At 42.9% G+C, this 19,987-nt stretch overlaps 1 protein-coding gene across 1 annotated transcript in view; it reads right to left on the bottom strand.

Annotated features, from left to right (window-relative positions):
- LOC126259352 (probable cytochrome P450 301a1, mitochondrial) overlaps positions 1-16,174 on the bottom strand; it is a 222,350-nt gene extending 206,176 nt beyond the window's left edge. The window contains exon 1 of the mRNA XM_049956078.1: positions 16,080-16,174. The gene's annotated coding sequence lies outside the window, so the exon portion shown is untranslated. The remainder of the gene's footprint in view (positions 1-16,079) is intronic.
- Between the last annotated feature and the right edge of the window lie 3,813 nt (positions 16,175-19,987).

Genomic DNA, 19,987 nt, shown 5'->3' with positions numbered 1-19,987 from the left:
GCGGGTACCGGGCGCGGTTGGGCCACCCTCTCCCCAAGGGGAGTGGCGGGTTCAGCGGCGTTCACGGCGCACGAGGAGGAGGGTCAATGTGGAGTCTGGCCGTGTGGCATCGCCCGCTCTGCCTGTGAGTGGACATGTGGCCGCTCTTTCAGCAAGGTCCGAGTAGGCACACGGGAGGAGGGGTTTATTAGTTATTGGGAGCTCTAACGTTAGGCGAGTGATGGAGCCCCTTAGGGAAATAGCGGAAAGGTCGGGGAAGAAGGCCAGAGTTCACACTGTCTGCTTGCCGGGGGGTCTCATCCGAGATGGGGATGAGGCCCTGCCGGCGGCGATAGAGAGCACTGGGTGCACCCGACTGCAAATTGTTGCTCATGTCGGCACCAATGACTCCTGCCGTCTGGGTTCAGAGGTCATCCTCGGTTCGTATAGGCGGTTGGCGGAATTGGTGAAGGCGGAAAGCCTCGCTCGCGGGGTGGAATCAGAGCTAACTATTTGTAGTATCGTTCCCAGAACCGATCGCGGTCCTCTGGTTTGGAGCCGAGTGGAAGGCTTAAACCAGAGGCTCAGACGATTCTGCGGAGATCTGGGGTGCAAATTTCTCGACCTCCGCTATCGGGTGGAGAAATGTAGGGTCCCCCTGAATAGGTTAGGCGTGCACTACACGCCGGAAGCGGCTACAAGGGTAGCGGAGTACGTGTGGAGTGCACATGTGGGTTTTTTAGGTTAGAGAATTCCCTCCCTAGGCCCGACAAGAGGAGTAGGCTAAATGCAACAGGGAATAACAATATTAATGTGCTAATAGCAAACTGCAGGAGCGTCTATAGAAAGGTCCCAGAACTGCTCTCATTAATAAACGGTCACAACGCCCATATAGTACTAGGGACAGAAAGTTGGCTGAAACCAGACGTAAACAGTAATGAAATCCTAAACTCAGATTGGAATGTATACCGCAGAGACAGGCTGGACAGTGAAGGGGGAGGCGTGTTTATAGCGATAAGAAGTGCAATAGTATCGAAGGAAATTGACGGAGATCGGAAATGTGAAATAATTTGGGTGAAGGTCACGGTTAAAGCAGGCCCAGACATGGTAATTGGATGTCTCTATAGGCCCCCTGGCTCAGCAGCTGTTCTGGCTGAGCACCTGAAGGATAATTTGGATAATATTTCGAGTAGATTTCCCCACCATGTTATAGTTCTGGGTGGAGATTTTAATTTGCCAGATATAGACTGGGAGACTCAAACGTTCATAACGGGTGGCAGGGACAAAGAATCCAGTGAAATTTTTTTAAGTGCTTTATCTGAAAACTACCTTGAGCAGTTAAACAGAGAACCGACCCGTGGCGATAACATATTAGACCTTCTGGTGACAAACAAACCCGAACTATTTGAAACAGTTAACGCAGAACAGGGAATCAGTGATCATAAAGCGGTTACTGCATCGATGATTTCAGCCGTAAATAGAAATATTAAAAAAGATAGGAAGATTTTTCTGTTTAGCAAAAGTGACAAAAAGCAGATTACAGAGTACCTGACGGCTCAACACAAAAGTTTTGTCTCAAGTACAGATAGTGTTGAGGATCAGTGGACAAAGTTCAAAACCATCGTACAATATGCGTTAGATGAGTATGTGCCAAGCAAGATCGTAAGAGATGGAAAAGAGCCACCGTGGTACAACAACCGAGTTAGGAAACTGCTGCGGAAGCAAAGGGAACTTCACATCAAACATAAACATAGCCAAAGCCTTGCAGACAAACAAAAATTACGCGAAGCGAAATGTAGTGTGAGGAGGGCTATGCGAGAGGCGTTCAATGAATTCGAAAGTAAAGTGCTGTGTACTGACTTGGCAGAAAATCCTAAGAAATTTTGGTCTTATGTCAAAGCGGTAGGTGGATCAAAACAAAATGTCCAAACACTCTGTGACCAAAATGGTACTGAAACAGAGGATGACAGATTAAAGGCCGAAATACTAAATGTCTTTTTCCAAAGCTGTTTCACAGAGGAAGACTGCACTGTAGTTCCTTCTCTAGATTGCCGCACAGATGACAAAATGGTAGATATCGAAACAGACGACAGAGGGATAGAGAAACAATTAAAATCGCTCAAAAGAGGAAAGGCCGCTGGACCTGATGGGATACCAGTTCGGTTTTACACAGAGTACGCGAAGGAACTTGCCCCTCTTCTTGCAGCGGCGTACCGTAGGTCTCTAGAAGAGCGTAGCGTTCCAAAGGATTGGAAAAGGGCACAGGTCATCCCCGATTTCAAGAAGGGACGTCGAACAGATGTGCAGAACTATAGACCTATATCTCTAACGTCGATCAGTTGTAGAATTTTGGAACACGTATTATGTTCCAGTATAATGACTTTTCTGGAGACTAGAAATCTACTCTGTAGGAATCAGCATGGGTTTCGAAAAAGACGGTCGTGTGAAACCCAGCTCGCGCTATTCGTCCACGAGACTCAGAGAGCCGTAGACACGGGTTCGCAGGTAGATGCCGTGTTTCTTGACTTCCGCAAGGCGTTCGATACAGTTCCCCACAGTCGTTTAATGAACAAAGTAAGAGCATATGGACTATCAGACCAATTGTGTGATTGGATTGAAGAGTTCCTAGATAACAGAACGCAGCATGTCATTCTCAATGGAGAGAAGTCTTCCGAAGTAAGAGTGATTTCAGGTGTGCCGCAGGGGAGTGTCATAGGACCGTTGCTATTCACAATATACATAAATGACCTTTTGGATGACATCGGAAGTCACTGAGGCTTTTTTCAGATGATGCTGTGGTGTATCGAGAGGTTGTAACAATGGAAAATTGTACTGAAATGCAGGAGGATCTGCAGCGAATAGACGCATGGTGCAGTGAGTGGCAATTGAGTCTCAATGTAGACAAGTGTAATGTGCTGCGAATACATAGAAAGATAGTTCCCTTATCATTTAACTACAAAATAGCAGGTCAGCAACTGGAAGCAGTTTATTCCATAAATTATCTGGGAGTATGCATTAGGAGTGATTTAAAATGGAATGATCATATAAAGTTGATCGTCGGTAAAGCGGATGCCAGACTGAGATTTATTGGAAGAATCCTAAGGAAATGCAATCCGAAAAACAAAGGAAGTAGGTTACAGTACGCTTGTTCGCCCACTGCTTGAATACTGCTCAACAGTGTGGGATCCGTACCAGATAGGATTGATAGAAGAGATAGAAAAGATCCAACGGAGAGCAGCGTGCTTCGTTACAGGATCATTTAATAATCGCGAAAGCGTTACGGAGATGATAGATAAACTCGAGTGGAAGACTCTGCAGGAGAGACGCTCAGTAGCTCGGTACGGGCTTTTGTTAAAGTTTCGAGAACATACCTTCACCGAAGAGTCAAGCAGTATATATTACTCCCTCCTACGTATATCTCGCGAAGAGACCATGAGGATAAAATCAGAGAGATTAGAGCCCACACAGAAGCATACCGACAATCCTTCTTTCCACGAACAATACGAGACTGGAACAGAAGGGAGAACCGATAGAGGTACTCAGGGTACCCTCCGCCACACACCGTCAGGTGGCTTACGGAGTATGGATGTAGATGTAGATGTAGATGTCATGTGACATCCACCTCAACAATACGAGACTGGAACAGAAGGGAGAACCGATAGATGTACTCAGGTTACCCTCCGCCACACACCGTCAGGTGGCTTACGGAGTATGGATGTAGATGTAGATGTAGATGTAGATGTCATGTGACATCCACCTCGACCAACCGCAACGCACAATACCGGTCAAAATGAAACAAAAGGGGAGGGCGGGATACCGTCTTCGAATAGTAATCAGAACGTCCTCGGTCCCGGGTTCGAAACCTGCTACCGTTTAAATGTTGATTAATAATCAGTATTGGCGATGGAAGACTGCCGGAATAAGAAGTCAGCCTCACTCTGCCAAATGGCCTTGTCAAAGAGAGCGGAGTAGGTTCAGGTGACACTCTTGTCCTTTGGATAGAAAACTACCCCTAGAGGTGGACGAATTAGCAATGATCAACGGCGTAAGGATCCAGAAGGCAATGGAAACCACTTCATTATAGTCTCATAACGTATATCCACGGGATATGTGGCTTTTAGTTGAAAAAGTGTCATGATGCTCTCTCCATTGACAAAAGATTCTGGAATGGTACCCCGTTCGGATCTCCGGAATGGAACTACAAAGGGGAGGTGACCATCTGAAAAAGATTTATTAACCAACGAATGGATACCGTCCTACAAATCGGGGCGTGTAATCTCAGAAGCATGAACGTGACAGGGAAGCTAGAAAATCAGAAAAACCAAATGCAGAGGTTCAATCTAGATATTGTAGGGGTCAGTCAAGTGAAATGCAAAGAACAAAAGGATTTCTGGTCAGATGAGTATAGGGTAATGTCAACCACAGCAGGAAATGATATAACGGCAGTAGGATTCGTACAAACAGGAAGGTAGGACAGGGAACGTATTACTGTGAACAGTTCAGTGATAAGGTTGTCCTGATCGGAATCGACAGCAGACCAACATCGACAACGATAATTCAAGTATACATGCCGACGTAGTAAGGTGAACATGAAGAAATAGAAGAAGCAAATGACGACATAGAGTACGTAAAGGGAGATGAAAATCTAATAGTCATGGGGGACTGGAATGCAGTTGTAGGGGAAGGAGTAGAAGAAAAGGGTACAGTACAATATGGGCTTGGGACAAGGAACGAGAGAGGAGAAAGATTAATTGAGCTCTGTAATAAATTTCAGTTAGTAACAGCGAATACATTGCCCAAGAATCATAAGAGAAAGAGGTACACCTGAAAAGGCCGGGTCATACGGGAAAATTTCAGTAAGATTACATCTTGGTCAGAAAGAGATTCCGAAATCAGATACTGGATTGTAAGGCGTACCTAGTAGCAGATGTAGACTCAGATGACAATGTAGTAGTCATGGAAAGCAGACTGTAGTTTAAGAGATCAGTCAGGAACAATCAATAAGCAAAGAAGTGGGATACAGAAATACTAAGGAGTGACGAGATGTGCTTGAAGTTATCTAAGACTCTAGATACAGCAATAAGGAATAGGTCAGTAGGCAGCACAGTTGAAGAGCAACGGACATCTCTATAGAGGGCAATCACAGAAGTTGGAAAGAAAAACATAGGTACAAAGAGGGTAACTGCTAAGAAACCGTGGGTTACAGAAGAAATACTTCAGTTGATCGATGAAAGAACTAAGTACAAAAATGTTCGAAGGAATTCAGGAATACAGAAAGAAAGTAAGTTGCTAAGGAATGAAATAAATAGGAAGTGCAGGGAAGTTACAACATAATGCCTGCATTAAAATGTGAAGAAAACGAAAAAGAAATGGCTGTCGGAAGGACTGACTCAGCGTATAGGAAAGTCAAAACAACATTCGGAGAAATTAAAAGCAAGAGTGGTAACATCAAGAGTGCAATGGGAATTCCACTGCTAAATGAGGAGGCAGGAGGGAGGGCAGCAGGTGGAAAGAGTATATCGAAAGCCTCTGTGAGGGGGAAGATTGGTCCGATGGGATAGAAGAATTAACAGGAGTTGATTTAGAAGAGATAAGGGATCCAGTATTAGAATCAGAATTTAAGAGAACTCCGAAGGACATAAGATCAAATAAGGCAGAACGGATAGATAACAATCCTTCAGACTTTCTAAAATCATTGGAGGAAGTGGCAGCAAAACGACTCGTCACGTTGGTGTGTAGAATGTATGAGTCTGCCGACATACCACTTGACCTTCGGAAAAATATCACCCACACAATTCCCAAGACTGCAAGAGCTGACAAGAGCAAGAATCAGCGCACAATCAGTTTAACACATCATGCATCCAAGTTGCTGACAAGAATAATGAACAGAAGAATGCAAAAAATTGAAGATATGTTAGATGAAGATCAGTTTGGCTTTAGGAACGGTAAATGAACTAGAGAGGGAATTCTGATGTTGTGGTTGATAATGCAAGCAAGACTAAAGAAAAATCAAGACACATTCATAGGATTTGTCGACTTGGAAAAAGGGTTCGATTGTGTGAAATGGTGTAAGATGTTCGAAATTCTGAGAATAATAATGGTAAATTATGGGGAGAGACAGGTAATATACAATCTGTATAAGAACCAAAAGGGAAAAATAAGAGTGCATGACCAAGAACGAAGTGCTCGGATTAAAAAGGGTACAAGAAAGGGATGTATCCTTTCGCTCCTACTGTTCAATCTGTGCATCGAAGTAACAATGATGAAAATAAAACCAAGGTTCAAGAGTGGAATTACAATTCAAGGAAAGGATATCAATGGTAAGATTCGCTGATGACATTGCTATCCTAAGTGAAAGTGAAGAAGAATTAGGTGATCTGCTGAATGAAATGAACTATTGAGTACAGAATATGGACTGACAGTAAATCGAAGAAATACGAAAGTAATGAGAAGTAGCAGAAACTTAACCTCAGACTGATGGTCGCGAAGTAGATGAAGTTAAGGAATTCTTCTCAAAAGCCGACTAGCACTGGCAAAAAGGGCATTCCTGGCTAAGAGAAGTCTACTAGTATCAAACATAGGCCTTAATTTTAGGAAGAAATTTCTGAGAATATACTTTTGGAGCACAGCCATGTATGGTACTGAAATGTGGACTGTAGGAAAACTCAAACAGAAGAGAATCGAAGCATTGGAGGTGTGGCGCTAGAGACGAATGTTGAAAATGAGGTAGACTGATAAAGTAAGGAATGAGGACGTTCTGCGCAGGATAGAGAAATTCGTGGAGGGCCGCATCAAACCATTCAGAAGACTGACGCCTCAAAAACAAGTCAGCTAATGGATCAATATCATTTATTCAGTGGCTTAGTAAGCATAGTGCCACCGAAACGCAATATTACAGAGAGAAGGCGAAAATACTGGATTCGATCTTCCGAAGTTCCTTCACTTGGAAGATCGTAATACAGTTCTTGCTTTCAGTCAAAGTACGAACGCCAAAATGAGAGATATTTAGAAAAGAGACTGCGAAATATAAAATTTACTGAAATCACTTAATAGTGGAAAGACATCTGAACCGGATAAGTCACCTGTGAGATTCTAGCGAGATTATGCTAAAGAACATGTTCCTCTTCTACTAGTTGTGTAGTATAGATAGCTGGAACAACAAAAGATACCAAGAGATTGGAAAAATACAGGTCATCAATGTTTTCAAGAATGGTGTAGCAAGTGATGCACGTACTATAGGTATTTAACGCTGACATCAGTTTGTTGTGGGGTTAGTAAACATGCTCTACGCTCAGGCACTGTGGCATTTCTGGCGACAGAAAATCTGCACCTCAACAACCAACATGAAACCCATAAACAGAGATTTTTAGAAATGTAGCTCGCTTTGTTCCTCCATGAAATCCGTAGCACAAGGTGCCCAGGTTGGCATCGTGTTCTTTTAGTTCTGGAAGGCATTCGATGCAGTTCCGTGCTATACGTAAGTGAACAGAATACAAGCTTACGGAGTGTCGGTATGAATTTCTGATTGGATTCTTGACTTCTAAGAGATGGAACTCAGTACGTTATTCTTTACGGGATAAAATCGGCAGATGTGAAGATAAGATTTGGAGTGTCCCAAGGGAATGTTACAGGGCCATTACCGTTTACACTATACAAAATGAGCTAGGTTTCGACGCCAGAAGACTGCAGCGGAATGCAAAAAGACATGCAGATGGTCAAAGATTGATGCAAGGACTGTTAGTTTACCCTAAATGTAACATATTTCTCATAAACAGGCGAACAGTCTATTAATATTTGTTTACGCTATTGGTGGAAAAGCGCTTGGAACCGTAACAGCAGTAAAGTACGTAGAATTAACTGTTCACAGCAACCTCAAGTGGAATCATCACATGAATTAAATTGCACGAAAGACAGATGAGAGGCTGAGGTACACTGGAAAATTCTTAAGGAAATATAATTCATCCACGAAGGAAGTGGCTTACAAAACGCTTGTTCAACCTATTCTAGAGAACTGTTCATGAGTCTTGGACCCTTACTAAGTGGAATTAACAGAAGACATGGACAACATCTAACGAACAGCAGAACATTTCGTCGCAGCGTCGTCCACTAACCGCAAGATGCTGAACAAATTTCAATGGCAGTCGCTTCAAGAGAGGCGTTGGGTGTTACTGAAAATGTTACTGTTGAAATTCCGAGAGCGTACGTTTGAAGAGGTGGAGGTTTATCGACGGCCGTTGTTACAACGCACCGTTTGCGAATGGAACAGGGCGGGGAAAGGGGGGGGGGGGAATGATAGTGGTACATCACTCGTATATGTCCTCCGCCACAACTAGTAACATGGCTTGCGGAGTATATACCAGAGGTGTAGCTGTAGACGTAGTAATGGATTTGGCATTACTTCGAGAACCTAGTGCCCGTGTACATCAGATGACTTTCCACGAAATTAGCGAAATACGATTTTCTTGTGTATGTCCAAGCATAGTTGTGAGATATGTGAATGATACATCTTGCTTGAATAGCCGTGAGAAAGGTTCATGCTATATTCAGAATTGTTGTACAGCTCTTGAGCAGGTGTAATTCACCTACAAAGAAGGTCGTTTAGTGAACTCTCGTCTGACCAATTCATGAGTACTGTTCGTCGGTCTGAGACACTTACCAAGTGGGAGAGGCTAAAAGTAAAACGCTGTGCGTCGTAGAGAACTTCGCGCACAAAATTCCGAGAGCCCACGTCCGAAAGAGTCAATAAACATACTACTTCTTCCAATAGACGTACCTCATAAACTGCACGATCTTAACATTAGTTAAATTCACGCCCACACAGGGGTATACCCATGTTTTTCTCCTCGTGTACCGTCAACGAATGGAGTAGGAAGGGTTGAGGGTGGGGGAGAGACGCGAGGACTGTAGCACATTATGTGCGCTGTAGCGCACACCATACGGTGCACAGCTGTGGATAAACTCCGCACGTGTAAAGAATTTCGGCAGGCCGAAGTGGCCGTGCGGTTAAAGGCGCTGCGGTCTGGAACCGCAAGACCGCTACGGTCGCAGGTTCGAATCCTGCCTCGGGCATGGATGTTTGTGATGTCCTTAGGTTAGTTAGGTTTAACTAGTTCTAAGTTCTAGGGGACTAATGACCTCAGCAGTTGAGTCCCATAGTGCTCAGAGCCATTTGAACCATTTTTGTAAAGAATTTCCCGCGACCGATTTATCAAATGCTGTAGCTGAGTTACACCACAACTCGGCTGAAGGAAGATAGTATTTAAAAAAAAACTCTGCATTCTATCCTGTAGCAGATATCTGTTCACATTGTTCGTCTTGCCATCATCCGTACCAGATCAGTATCTGCTGGACTCCATGGCGCAAATGATGAGGCTCATTAGTGACATATCACCGCCCATTATAACAGTTATATTCAAACAGTCCTTAACCACAAGTGTTTCCTCTGAGGCTTGGAAACAGGCACTAGTTAAGTAATTACCTCACATCACGCTGCAATAGCACTCTCTGATTATCGACATCTTTGCATTCTTCCTACACTGTCAAGGCCTGAGAATTTATAGTCCACGACAAGCTAACAAACTACCTAACAACATACAATGTATTAGACGAACACCAATCAGGCTTTCGTAAACATCGCAGCACAACATCTGCCTTTATAAAGGTGACAGATGACCTGAAGCTTGCCACGATGCACGTGTACGCTGATGATCTTCTGATGTATCTAAGTGCAAAAGCTACGAACCTGAAGACCGCCATCGAGACCTCAGTACCGACCTGCGTACACTATCAAAATGGGTGCAGGACATAGGGCTAAAGCTCAGCCCATTCAAAACCCAAGTGGTACTGGTTGTCCATTTTAGAATCATTAGCCCAAAATATCGAAAATCCCTACCATCTTTAACCATAAATGGGACCAATATCAACTTCTCTCCTTCATCATAGAGCCTAGGAGTAATAACAAATGAAAATCTTCATTGTATTGAACAAGTAGTTGCAAAGTTCATGAAGGCATAAGCATTTTTCCATGCACTACAAAAATATATGAGTAAATAGCTCTTGCCCCTTAATCTGGGAAAGAAACTGGTACAAACACTTACACATCCAATTACTGATTACCTTTCTTTCTGGAAAGTTCTAGCTGCTGCTATCGCGGCTATATAAGCGGAACACCATACCATCTCCGGCAGTCAGTGTTGTTTCGCTGCTGATGACGATGGTGGAGACAGCCGTCGAAAGATCGAGTGTTTTATTAGAATAAAGATAAAGGAGTTAAAGACATTAGCTGCCAGTGGAGATTGATTTATACGGATGGGAAAAGTTGAAAATTTGTGCCGGACAAGGATTCGAACTCAAGTCTCTTGCTTATTATGCAGATGTGCTGACCGATACGCCATTTGGACAAAGTGGTGATCACCACCGCACGGACTACCTCAGCACACCTCCCATCGGACCCAAATTCTCAACGTATACCACGCGCTACTGACGGAGTGCTCCTGCTCATTAGTCTCATTACTCAAAGTGAAGCAGCTTGCAAACCAAAAAGATTTTATTCTGGAATACCACAAGTAGAGATTCTGAGGATTACGGACGTCTTTCAGTTTGGTGAGCAGCTTTCTTAGAATATCGATAAACGCATGAGGGAGCCCGTAACTAAGTAAAAAACAGATCACTGAATCAGTGGTAACCTATTGCAGTTTGTCACTTTGTTTGATATCACAAAGTGATTTGAAGTGAAGAGAACACATAAAATCACTATTAGTGCAGTTGAAAAGTAAACTGACAAGAGATCAAGCGGGAATAAGATTTTTGTAATCTTTTAATATGTGTGGTACGGGAAGTTCTGAACTCAAGTATCACTCACCCAAAGCAGATAGGGCAACTCCGAAAAATTCCCGAGAAAATAGACTTCGAAGTTTTCCGACCACGTTCAGTATGGTAAATTATGGAATTAAGACTTTGAACACGAAATGATAGTTGGAGCCAGACGCGTGGGTCATTCCATTTCGGAAATAGGGAATTCAATATTCCGTGATCCATGGTGTCAAGAGTGTGCCGAGAATACCAAATTTCAGTCATTACGTCTCATGGCGGACAGCGCACTGGCCAACGACCTTCCCTTAACGACCGAGAGCAGAGGCATTTGCATAGTGTCGTCAGTACTGCCACCACCTGAAATAACCGCAGAAATCAGTATGGGAGTACGACGAACGTGCCAGTTACCACAGTGCGGCGAAATTTGACGTTAGTGGGCTATGGCAGCAGACGACCGACACGGCTGCCTTTGCTAACAGCACGCCATCGCCTGCAGCGCCCCCTCTGGGCTCGTCACCATATCGGTCCCACCCTACAAGACTGGAACAACGTGACCTGGTCAGTTGAGCCCTGAATTCGGTTGGTAAGAGCTGATGGTAGGATTCAAATGTGGGTCAAACCTCACGAAGCCATGGACCCAAGTTGTCAAATGGTTCAAATGGCTCTGAGCACTATGGGACTCAACTGCTGTGGTCATCAGTCCCCTAGAACTTAGAACTACTTAAACCTAACTAACCTAAGGACATCACACACATCCATGCCCGAGGCAGGATTCGAACCTGCGACCGTAGCAATCGCACGGTTCCGGACTGCGCGCCTACAACCGCGAGACCACCGCGGCCGGCCCCAAGTTGTCAACAAGGAACTGTGCAAGTTGGTTGTTTCTCCACGCTGGTGTTGGTTGTGTTCACACGGGATGGAATAAGTCCTCTGGTCCAACTGAACCGATTATTGAGTGGAAATGGTTATGTTCGGCTACTTGGAGACCATTTGCAGCCATTCATGGACTTCATATTCCCAAACAACGATGGAATTTTTGTGAATGAGAATGCGGAATCTCACCACGTCGCATATGTTAACGATTGGTTTGAAGGACATTGAAGAGCGAATGATTTCGTCATCCAGGTCGCCCGACATGAATCCCAAAGAACATATCTGGGACATAATCGAGATGTCAGTTCGTTCACAAAACCCTGTACCGGCCACACTTTCGCAGAGTGGCAGCATGGCTGAGTATTTCTGCAGGGATCTTCCAACGACTTGTTGAGCTCATGCCACGTATCGTTGCTGCACTACCCGGGGAAAAGGAGGTCCCACAGGATATTAGGAGGTATCTCATGACTTTTGTCACCTCAGAGTCTATTTGAGTTCTAAACTTCACGTCAGATAAATATAAAAAATTGTAAATTCCGACTGTCGTTTGATCCCCTTACTAGAGTTGTCGCATGCATCTGAAAAGTTGCGGCGCAACTTTAACCGAAATCACAAACAAGGCGCTGTTGAGGCCAATACCGGGCTTTTGTTGTAGTGTTTGCTGTCCTAATCGGGTAAATATGAGGGCAAAGAACGAACGAATTCGGAAACGCGATGGGGCTATGGTAGTTAAAGGGCAGTGTGCCACGTGCTGTATTATAACGTGTTGGAATAATGGCGACGTCGTACTCGGGTAGCGCTACTGGGTGAAAAGGAAGATTCTACCACGATTCTGTTGTCACTGTCATATATCTGCATAGGGATCAAGAAAACATGATCAGAGTGATTACAATGTGTGCGGAGCCGTGCAGAAAGACGTTTTCCCTTGTTCATTAAGTGAATGGAAAAGGACATGTGCAGTGGGGATATCAAGCGCTCTGACTGGTAAATCTGACATTTGTCGGGAGACTTTAAACACAATGTGTCTATTTTTGCTCGTAATTTACTTGCCTCCAAAACAATAAGGAAGGTGTTTTGGTATCACAGAATTGTGCTGCCTTTCCGCGCAAAAATAATGAGACACATGAGAAAGTAAATAATTTATTGAGATCGTCCTATGTGTCCTACCAGGGAACTGTGTGCCAATAAGAAAGTTTCTGTTTCAATTGCCATTAGCACTGAGACACTACGCGTTATTTGTCGTAATACCGGTACAAAAATACAGTGTTGTTTTTAAACTAGTAGAGCTATAATCAACCAAAACGATTTATTACATATGCTAATTTGTGTACAAGCTGCTAACAAAATAAAATTGAAGACCTCGGCTGTAAACAGTGGTAAGGGACATTCGATGAGAAACAAAGTTATCGCATGTAAAAAATGGTACGTGATATGCTTTATTTATATTAATTATAGTTCCATGGTAAACCGAGAAATGGCAGTTCTGTCTCTGATTTCAGGATTTGTGCGCCTAATCAGTGCCAAAAATATAGCTACCAGTCGTAACAACGTGTTCGTTGTTCGTGCGAGGGTAATGTTTTCATGGACGACTTGTACAAATTCGAGGATGATGTTGATAACTACGACACAGATAGAGATCCTGAATATGTTCCTGAACGCAAATGCTCTTCAAAACTTATTTGTTGATCATGTAAATAGGAATAATGTTTAAGCAAGTAAACAATGCTAACTTGTGTTCCTTACCACTGTTTAGGTGGATTTACGTGACAATGCGATGACACAAATGTTTAGGGCCATCCTTAACATTGCTTACGTGTTGTAGTTAGGTGACAATAAAACTAATTATATATTGTTCTGAATCATAGATTAATATTTGAAGTTGTTGTGTTTTATTATTGTAAACATTGGTAGTTCATATTTTACTATCACAAACTGAAACAATCAGAACTTTTAAATTTATGTTTTCGAGAGATTTCACACTAACGTTTCGCTAAACAGCCCAGGGAGTAAACAGTGCTAAGTCAAGGCTAAGGTATGTTAAGTGCACTCAGTTTCCAGGTAAACAATATTCAATATGTATGACGTATTTCTAAGAATAAAATTTTGGATTGAATTAACGATTTGAAAAATATGTCGTTATTCTAGAAATGCTTGAAAATAACGACTCATCTGAATAAGAATATCACAATGGACATACTTGAAATGTTTTGTTTATGATGTTCAATTTAATCTCTATTCCACAGTTTCTCAAAACAACCAACTTGTTCGTTGCAATTGTTTACAGGCGAGGACTTCAAATTAACAATAAAATCTCTTATGATTTCTGTTCGTCACACAACTCCGTTCTTGGAATCAAGTGTTGCAAAGTTAACTGTGGAACTTGTGCTGTTGAGAAAGAAATGGCAACACCATCAACAGGTGTTTCTGTTTTCCAGCTAACAAACACGGCTGGACTTTCAGATGAAGTGCGGCATGGCAGACATCAGCCGTAGTCTTTCCTCTTTTAAATACATTGACGTTTTTCCATTCATCTGTTTCATAGTAAAAATTTTTAATAGCTGTTTGAGAGGGATTAGTTTGAGACACTTCGGCAATATTTCATTTGGAACCCTTCCACGCCTGTACTGACAGCAATGCTCAGCAGCATTTTTAAGATTAAAAATCAGTTGCATGCATTGTAATTATTTGGAATGGGGTCACGACTTCAGTTGACTCTATAACCTGTGTATCAACTAAATGGAAAACACCTTGCATGGCACTTGGAATTCCCGTGGGGAAGCACTGCTGGGCACCAAAAGCACGTGGAATATCATAATGAATATTAGAAGCATTTTCTTCGTTGTTTCACACGTGGAACAAGTCTAAAGACGCGCAAGACAAGCAGCAGCACTGAAAACGCGTTTTGAGTAAAAATGTTCTCAAGAACATTTGCCGGCCGCTGTGGCCGAGCGGTGCTAGGCGCTTCAGTCCGGAACCGCGGGCCTGCTTCGGTCGCAGGTTCGAATCCTGCCTCGGGCATGGATGTGTGTGATGTCCTTAGGTTAGTTAGGTTTAAGTAGTTCTAAGTCTAGGGGATGATGACCTCAGATGTTAAGTCCCATTGTGCTTAGAGACATTTTGAAGAGCAGTTGATATTTCCAATCTTCATTTAACAGTACGCCACAAATGATATCACGAGCCGTATTAAGGAGAAAAAGCGGTGGACTACATAAAATATCTCTCTCTCTCTGACACACACTCACTCACACACACACAGAGACACACACGCAAACACAAGGACACGAAAAAAGGAATTAACACCGTATGCAAACTTTTCGCTGAATTCATAAAGAAAAACCTTTTTAACCTACAAATGGCAAAATATGTAGACGTATTATGTACACAATATTACAGAATGATCACTGATGATGCATTGTAAATAAAAGCGAAACACGTCAGGTGAAAAATGCTCGTAACATTTCTAGTGGCTCTAACGTCATCTGTATCTGTTTATTTTTATATTTATTACACATTAAAATTTATTCACAGTTTTTGTATTGAGTACCGCTAAGTCAATATGACCCCACCGTAAACTGTTTGTTTCTTGAATGTAGTATTTACGAAAATGAAATGAAATGATGAATTTTATGTTGAACAGGTGCTATACGGAACACCTCCAGCGGTGAAAATAATATTTCTTGCCTTATTTTTCTGCCTGTTATTAGGGTTTCTTGTATCAGCCTTTTTTGTACCCTTTCTAGTATCACTAGTGTCAATATGACCCCATAAGCATTAGAAAAAACATCTCCCTCGTTTGAAAAGCTTTTTTAAAAATATAAATATTACCTTCTATCTCTGAGTCAACTGTATCCAGTGATATTTTGTTTCCTTTTATATTCACAACACATTAAAATTTATTTACGTTTTATTTTGCGCTGAGTGGCACTGGGGTCAATATGACCAGAAGCTAAATTTGTTTGTTCCTCGAAGGTAAAATTAATAAAAATCGTTCATTAGTATTACGTTTAACAACTGTAATGTATGTTTTTGTCTTATTTCATTAAAATACTAGCAATACATCTTGTGTAAATTACTTCATGTCTATAGCGCTCCAGTAGCAATTAGTAAGACAAAAATATCGTGACAGTTGGATGATTAACATTGTAGTGTGATTAGGGGGGAGGAAAATACTAAGTTGATACACAACACCTGAAGGGGAATATTGTTACCGAAACATACTGAAAATTAGCATCGACTTATAAACGATAGGTAGAACAGATGTAGGAAGTTGCTAAACGAGACGGACAGACACTCTGTGAAGACGGAACAAACTTAAAGTCTATCCGCGATGTGCTGCAGAAATACATCCGGAGAAACGAGACAGGAATATGATGAGACCGGGACAGAAAACGTGCGTAGGTCGGGGAGTGAGTTACCTGGCAGCGAGAGGAGAGGAAAACGTGTCCAGCAGCAGCAGCTGGCGGAGCCAGGAGAACACTAACTCACTGGTCTGTGGCTGCTGACGTCTGCAGAGGTCCCCCCTCCAATTCCTCTCCCTTCCCCTCCCCATATGTAGCGATCACGCAGGAAGCCAGAGTCACGAGGTCCAGGCATTAGATAGGACAGCTCCGTCAGTGTCAACACTGGCCCTCTGTAAGATAGGTCGAGAACGATCGAGGGCGTGGACAGCTCACAAGAGCTGGGCTGAACTTAGCGAGAAAGAATAAACATAAAACTCAAAACAGCGTGGTGCTCAAATGAATGAAACTTCACAAGGAAACGGAAGAGATTATTCAGATGAGCGTAGTTAAAAAGGCAATTGAAAAGCACCACTAGACGAAAGAGAAGGGATTGTAAATCTTGTTACAGCTCACAGCGCAAAAAAATGTTTATCTTAGGCGAGTATCGTCCACGTTCGGTTACGTGACGTGATGTGTTTTGTGCTGACTCTATATCCGAACATTATACCGATTCACTTTACCGCAGGTATGGAAGATGGCTTCGTCACTGAACACAGTTTTATTAAGAAAATCATCTTCAGTGTGCATTTTGTGAAACATTCCTATACAAAACTCAGCTTATGTTTTTTTTCTCACTTTCCCTTAAAGATTGTAAAAGTTTCAATTTGTAGGGTTTGAGTGACAGGCGTTTCCGTAATTCCTCCCACACTGTAACACCAGGAATATTCAATACTAAGCTGGCACGTCTTGATGACTTACCTGAACTGCTAATGTGTCACTGCCGAATTTGCTCTATTGCTGCGTCGGAGACTGCTGGCCTACCCTGGCACAGCGTCCTATATGATACACAGCCAATTTCGATTAAATGATTGTACCAATTAATAAAAGTTTGTCTTTTGGGTGTTGGCTTACAATATCTAGTCCTGAATTGTCTCTGAACTGTAGTAGCGGATCGTAATTCATGAAATCACAAACAACACTGTGCTCCGTTATACGACTCCGTGAACACTATTGGAACATCTCATTCGCGCGTTCACCTTGCGGGAACGACGGGCACTAACAGTGTTAGGGAGGAATAAATTCTGATGATATGCTTCATTCAGTGCTGTGTCAAACACTTCTATAAGTTATTTACCCTTTTCACAATTAAACGTTACTTTTGTATAACTAATTACAAGCACTCTGTGTTTTCTACAGTGTGGGCAGTGGCGGACTAAGGAACCGGGGAAGATGGATGGAGCTCGGTGGGGGCGGCACCAAATGTTGCGGGCCTCGACATTCGGAGGCCACCCAGCACCACACCATTTTAATCAAATTCCGAACAAGGCTAGAATGAGTTCAGTAAATAAGAGGCAGTTTGGAAATTTAGAGTTCGAGACTTCATACGCATCAAAATATAAACATAGGTACCTATTTACCTATTATCAGGCCATGGCAAGGAGGGGGGGGGGGGCATTCAGAATTTTTATAAAACGTTGCATGTAACTTAAAAACTGTAGAATGATAACCAGTTGTTTGCTACATGCAGTTACAATTTAAATATACGCGCGTAAGAGCAGTGAAGAGCTTACCAGTGATTTATTAATTTTTGAACTACGATACTACGTTCTGTCAATTACTTTGTCAAAGGTTATCTATAATTATTATATGATTTATTTAAATAATATGAAAATCCAACTACACCGAAGAGCCAAAGAAATTGGTACACCTGCGGCTAATATCGTGTAGGGTCTTCGCGAGCACGCAGAAGTGCCGCAGCACGACCTGGCATGGACTCGACTAACGTCTGAAGTAGTGCTGCAGGGAACTGACAACATGAATCCTGCAGGGATGTCCATAAATCCGTAAGAATATGAGGGGTTGGAGGTCTCTTCTGAACAGCACGTTGCAAGGCATCCGAGATATGCTCAATAATGTACATGTATTGGGAGTTTAGTGGTCAGCGGAATTGTTTAAGCTCAGAAGACTGTTCCTGGAGCCACTGTATAGCAATTCTGGACGAGTGGGGTATAACATTGTCCTGCTGTAATTGTCCAAGTCCATCGACATGCACAATGGACATGAATGGATGCAGGAGATCAGACAGGATGCTTACGTACGTTTCATCTTTCGAGTCGTATCTAGATGTATCAGGGGTCCCATATCACTCCAATTTCACACGCCGCACACAGAGAGCCTCCACCAGCTTGAACATTCTACTGCTGACATACAGGATCCATGGATTCATGAAGTTTTCTCCATACCCATACGCGTCCATCTGATCGAAACAATTTGAAACGAGACACATCCGACCACGCAGTATGTTTTGTCGTCAACAGCCCAATGTCAGTGTTGACGGGACCAGGTGAGGTGTGAAGCTTTGTGTCATGCAGTCATCAAGGGTACACGAGAGGACCTTCGACTCCGAAGGCCCATATCGATGATGTTTCGTTGAATGGTTTGCATGCTGACCCTTGTTGATGGCCCAGCATCGAAATCTGTCACGTTGTTCGATTCTCTTCAGTCGTCGTTGGTCCCTTTCTTGCAGGATATTTTTCCGGTCACAGCGATGTCGAAGATTTGATGTTTTATCGGATTCCTGACATTCATGGTACACTCGTGAAGTGGTCAAAAAAAATGGTTCAAATTGCTCTGAGCACTATGGGACTTAACATCTATGGTCATCAGTCCCCTAGAACTTAGAACTACTTAAACCTAACTAACCTAAGGACATCACACAACACCCAGTCATCACGAGGCAGAGAAAATCCCTGACCCCGCCGGGAATTGAACCCGGGAACCCGGGCGTGGGAAGCGAGAACGCTACCGCACGACTACGAGCTGCGGACTGAAGTGGTCATACGGGAAAATCCCAATTTCAACGGTACCGCGGAGATGCTGTGTCCCATCCCTCGTGCCCCGACTATAGATCCACGTTCAGACTCACTTAAATCGTGATAACCTGCTATTGTAGCAGCAGTAACCGGATCTAACAACTGCGCCAGACACTTGTTGTCTTATATGAAGGGCTTATTTCAATAGTGGTACAAGTCAATTTTTGTTCATTCTGAGATACGCAGTCCTAAAGTTAAATGAGCGCTGAAAAATCTGCAGTGGAGATACCACAAATATTCAAGTACATATACTTATACCAGAAATATTCAAGTAATATCTCAACTGCAGATTTTTCAGCGCTCATTTAACTTTAGGACTCTGTATCTCCAGTTGAGATACCAGAAATATTCAAGTACATATACTTGAATATTTCTGGTGTCCGCACCCGGTAGCTGAGTGGTCAGCGCGACAGAATGTCAATCCTAAGGACCCGGGTTCGATTCCCGTCTGGGTCGGAGATTTTCTCCGCTGAGGTACTGGGTGTTGTGTTGTCCTAATCATCATCATTTCATCCCCATCGACGCGCAAGTCGCCGAAGTGGCGTCAAATCGAAAGACTTGCACCCGGCGAACGGTCTACCCAACGGGAGGCCCTCGTCACACCACATTGTTATTATAATATTTCTGGTATCTGAACTGCAAATTTTTCAGAGCTCATTTAACTTTAGGACTCTGTATCTCAGAATGAACAAAAGTGGACTTGTACCACTACTGAAATAAGCCCTTCATGTAGACATTGCCGATTGCAGCACCGTATTCTGCCTCTTGACATATTTCTGTATTTCAGCATGCATGCCTGTACCAGTTTCTTTGGAGATTCAGTGTAGATGAACAGAAGTGAAGCCATATAGATTTAAGCACCCGTTTTTATCAATTTTAAATATCAAGATTAGCACTATACATGCCGAAAATAACTGTAGAACAACGTTTTGTAACTTTTATCCTGCTGAACACACCCAGTATCGAACTAATATTTATCTCGTTATTTCAGGAGCCTAAAGAGGTGCTCAC

Source organism: Schistocerca nitens, chromosome 5 (genome assembly GCF_023898315.1).
Source record: "Schistocerca nitens isolate TAMUIC-IGC-003100 chromosome 5, iqSchNite1.1, whole genome shotgun sequence".
Taxonomy (NCBI): domain Eukaryota; kingdom Metazoa; phylum Arthropoda; class Insecta; order Orthoptera; family Acrididae; genus Schistocerca; species Schistocerca nitens.
This window is presented reverse-complemented; position numbering and strand designations above follow the sequence as displayed.